This window comes from Orycteropus afer, unplaced genomic scaffold, assembly GCF_000298275.1.
Source record: "Orycteropus afer afer isolate SDZICR_OR568_19922 unplaced genomic scaffold, OryAfe1.0 scaffold00071, whole genome shotgun sequence".
NCBI classification, from domain to species: Eukaryota; Metazoa; Chordata; class Mammalia; order Tubulidentata; family Orycteropodidae; genus Orycteropus; species Orycteropus afer.
The window spans coordinates 115755-121040 of NW_006921658.1; positions in this window are offsets into that span (position 1 = coordinate 115755).

Below are 5286 nucleotides of genomic sequence, written 5' to 3' on the forward strand. Positions count from 1 at the left end.
GAGTCAGAAATGACTCGATGGCACCTAACAACAACAACAACATCATTACAATGGAAGACTTCTTAAATTAATTCATGCAAAAGGAAATTTATGCATGTTACAAAGCTAGTCTCCATGTGGCATTGAATTTCAAGCAGCAGAATAAGTACATTCATTTCCAAAGGCTTTTAAGGGTGGGCATTTTAAAATTATTATTATTAAACTTAAGTCAGATTTTATGGTTTAAAATACTCAATATATTAATTGAAACATCTGCAGAAAATCTGTTTCCTTATTTATTATACAAGTGGACACAAGATAACCACAAGAGAAAATATGACATATAAGATCTTTTTATAAGCTATAGCTTTGATATCAAAAGCAAATTGTATCAATTAGGGTAATGTTTAAATCAAAGAAATGAACAACATATTTCTAATGGGATTATTTTAACATGAAAACCTGACAAACAATACTTTTTAAGCTATGAAAGGTTTTGTTTAAAGTATTTCTTAAAAAACCTTATCAACAAAATTAACATTCTCCATTTGGACAAGAGATATTCCAAACATCTGCATTTATTTTACTGTTGCCAAAAGCTGTTTTTACTGCTTCAGTCAACCCCTTAACTTAAAATCAAATGCTTCCTAAGAGGCTGGAGTTGGGGGCTTAGCAGAGCAGAGAGGAAGGAGGGGTACTGTGCAAAACTTTCATTATAATCCAAGAGCTTACTCATTGCCAACTCAATTTTATGAAAATTTAATTCCTTCTAAATAACAGTATAAGAACTGTCCTCATTAATTATTTACTTATAAAATGTTTTGTCTTTAGATGCTTCCTAAATTAAAATCTTCCAATGTTTAACTTATAAACAAGAAGGCAGACACATACTTAAAAAATAATCAAGTGCAGCATAATGTAATGACAAAAGAAAGCATGGAAACTGAGGCAAGAGGCCTGCATTTGTATATCCATACTAGTCACTGTTTGCTAGGTGACCTTGGGAAAGGCAAGTAACAATTCAGACTTTCTCTTTACTTATCTGTGAAGTAGATACATTGTAACAGTTACCAGCTCTTTCCAGGTGTAATGAGTCTGAATGGGTTCTTCTCTCTGTTACATGAATAGGTTCCAACAAGGCCTGACTGAGCCTGTTTATTGCCTAGAGGGATTGGCTATTTTAGGAAAGAGCTTCAGGCCCAAGCCAGACACCACACAGTATGGCGCCAGACAGCTCAGGTGAGAGTGCAAAATGTGAGGCTGGGCACAACTGGCAGATGGGCCTTCTTCCTCCAGTCCCTGAAGAACCAGAAGCAGAGATGACAGAAATAGAAATGGACAAAGAGAGTGGAAGGGACATAAAATGAGAAAATTGTTAGAACCTCTTGTAAAATGCAGATAGCAAAAGTACTGCATAGAAGAATTATGAGAATTATATGATTTGAATTTTACATGTAAAAACCTCAGCAAAATTCCTGAAATAAGAAAACTGAAATACAAAACTGTTGATTATGGAGAAGTGGCTTTAGAGTAAACTGACTGTGTTTTAATCTCTATTCCAATATAGCAGCTGTGTAATTAATTATTTAACCTCCCTATTTCTCTGTGTCCTTATTATAAAATAGAGATAAAGATGCTACTCACCTACAGAACTGATGCAAGGATGAAATATGTTAATATACACACAGCACAGAGAACAGTGCCTGGCACCAAACAACCTGTTCAATAGTCATTAGAGTTGTTGTTAAGCACTGTTCAGTAAGCTCTGACTCCTGTGACCCTATGCTCAACAGAAAGAAACACTGTCCAATCCTATGACATCCTCAAAATCATTGTGAGGTAAGCGAGTCCTTACCTTTTGGTTTTCAAACCCCAAAGTCTTTGCATATTTCATTATAATATTTTACCTTGCCTTCTCTTGCCACAGTTTGAGATTTTCTGTTCAGCTCTTTTACATCATCATTTCTTCCCTCTGCAGTATGGAAGCTACTACAGAAGACTCAGATACTCTACATTCAAGATCAAGTTTCAAAGTCTCTTCTGACATCCATTTTGATCTTTTGCTTCTTCTGTGTCTTTTTAATGACTTTTTGCTTTTTTCAGGTTTCACATCCTTGACGTCATCCACTACTCATCTGGTCTTTGGTCATTGGTGTTCAATGTGCCAAAACCATTCTTAAGATCGTCTCTAAATTCAGGTGGGTTATACTCCAGATTGTACTGTGACTCTCATGTACAAACAAATCTGTTACAGGCACATTGCTCCTTAAAAGTGAGGATGGCAAAACTTCATCTCACGTGCTTTGGATGCATTATCAGGAGGGACCAGTCCCTGAAGAAGGATATTATGCTTGGTAAGGTAGATGGTCAGTGAAAAAGAGGAAAACTTTCAAGGAGATGGATTGACAGAGTGACTGCAACAATGGCTCATACATAGCAATGATTGTGAAGATGGTGCATGACCAGGCACTGTTTCTTTCTGTTATACATAGGATTGCTATGAGACTGAACCAACTCAGCAGCACCTAAGAACACCAACAATCTGTACTGATAACTGAAGTTTATTATTAGGTTCAATTTCAATTTTTATTCCACTCCAAAATCCTAGAAACAGCTTCCATTTGAATGTTATAGCTTCTCTAAAACTAATTGCACAGTCGGCACTGAATTCTTATACCTCTCACAGGAAGTATACAAATTTTGTTCTTCTTGACATCTTCTCATCAGTAACTCCCCTTACCATTAAACAAACACATCAAAACCAACTGTGTTTAACTTTTCTGGCCCTTAATACATGCATTATCACATTTATAATATTCTTGGTAGTCCTGTAAGGTAGGAATTATCACTTCCATTTTATAAACTTATAAAAAAAGAAAGAAGAAGGGAAAAAAGGAAACCTGAAGTTTATAGAGCATTAAGAAGCATGCCCACTACCTTTAAAGTAAATTGAATGTTATATTATCTCTAGGGAATGAAACCCAACAGAAATTACTAAGGGCTTAAAAACAGTACAAAGGCTAGAATTTGGTATCATAGAGAAACTCAAGAGTAATTCGATTTGAAAGGACTAAAAATAAAACTGGTAACGTAGTGCCTAAGGCACTTGACTGCTAACCAGAAGGCTGGCAGTTAAAACCCACCAGCCACTTCTCAGAAGGAAGGTTGGGCAATCTACTGCCGTAGTGATACTGCCTCAGAAACCCAAGGAGGGGTCGCTATGAGTCGAGTCCGACTTCGATGGCACATAACAACAACAACAAAAATATAACTAAATAGCAGGGAGGACCCAGATGAAATTGAACAGTGTGAAATCAAGAAATCTCAGCAGCATGGGAGCCAAAATAAAGAAAATAAATTTTTGTGCTTACTTACACTTCAGGTAGAGTTGCTCCGACACTAAATTATGATGCCCTGTTTCAGAGTCTCATAAAAATATGTACATCACTTTGATAGCAGTTATCACAACTATAATCTAAAATCAATCTTCCCAGTTAACTGTCCCACGGTGGGAAGGACCATGCCTATCTAATACTCTATATCTCCAATGTCTAGAATAATGACTAAAGAACGGTGTGAGCCAAGTTAGAACCTCATTAGGGTATAGTAGAATGATACAGTGGCTGCAACAATGGGCTCAGGTATAGCTAGTATTGTGAGGCTGGCACAGGATCAGGCAGTGTTTTGTTCTGTTGTACACAGGATCACTATGAGTCGGAGCCAACTCGCTGGCACCAAACAACAGCAACAGAATGAATGACAAAGCAGGGAGAAAGAAAGAACAAAGAGTAAAAGACACCATTATATCTTTGAAATTGACTGAGAGAGTGTGGGAAGGGTGCAGCTGAGATGGGCAGGAAAATAGAAAGACCTGCTTCTACAATTTAGTAAAGGAAATAATCATCTACTGAGAGAATGATACTGAATAAAAATATTTTGGGTAGAAACAAAAATAGAGGAAAGTCATCAGTAAAGGTTTTTAGTTTTTGAGGAATTAGGAGGCCCAAGGTGAAACTGAATCTAAGTGTGGCTAAAAGGTAGCTAAGTAGCAGGTTGGACAATTAAAGAGGTTGATAATTATGAAGCCTGGGAAAAAAGGGCACCTGCTTTGGACCCCAGCAGTCCCTCCTTCAATCCCTCCTCCAGAGGACATGTATTCTACCCAGAGTCAACATACCCCGATCTTGATTGTATTTTGAATATCTGTGACCCCAAAATTCCATTCACAGAACTCTTTCCCTCATCTTTCTTCCACAGGGTAGACCATACAGCCAGTATCTTCTCCATGGATCAAGTGGAGAGCAAGAGAGGTCTATTTTAGGGAGCTGTGAACAATTTGGATATGTTGTCTGGGGTATCTGCATACATGCATCCAAAGCCCTTATGATGAAGAGAGAGAAAAAGAGTGGAGTGAGCCATGGGCTGGGAGCCAGGGAGTGCTCTACCTAAACCACCAAATTCTAATATGGAACTGTGACAAGTCCAGGAATTCTAATCTTAAATCAGGTTAGAACTTCTAATCTTCTAGAACACTTTCTTGGTTAGTACAAATTTCACCTCTAAAATTATATCCTTTGTTTCCTTCTTACATACCTTTTCCCTCTCTTTAATAAAAAGAGAATGTAGGATTACTAGGGCAGAAACAAGTTGGACAACAGCTTCTTTTATGTGCTCAGATTTCAAACAGAAGTCAACAAGCAAAACTTGTTTTAGAGGATAGGAAGACAGAACTTTATTTAACAACTCATTAGTTTGATTAATAATTGTTAGATATTTATATGTATGGTTGATAAACTTCTATTTTCACTCTTGGCACAAACCCTATAATGTTAGGAGTAGGCCTGGTCAGCATGAATACATTACACTAAAAAGCATGATTCTGAAATGAGATTTCACCACAGATTGACCTTAGCTAGTTGTGGACTTCTCAGTTCTTTTAGCATATGTGGAAAGTTAACTATACTATTTCATAATCACTCATATAGGTTTAGTTAAACCTGCAATGAAAGAACTGGCAAAGCACAAGGCTCTGGGAATTGACAGAATACCCATTGAGATATTTCAACAAACAGATGCCCCATTGGAGGCACTCATTTGGTGATGCCAAGAGATTTGGAAGACAGCTACCTGGCCAACTGACTGGAAGAGATCCATATTTGTGCCCATTCCAAAGAAAGGTGTTCCCACAGAGTGTGGAAATTATAGAACAATATCATTAATATCACACACAAATAAGATCTTACTGGAGATAATTCAAAACCGGTTGAAGCAGTATATTGACAGAGAACTTCCAGAGGTGCAAGCTGG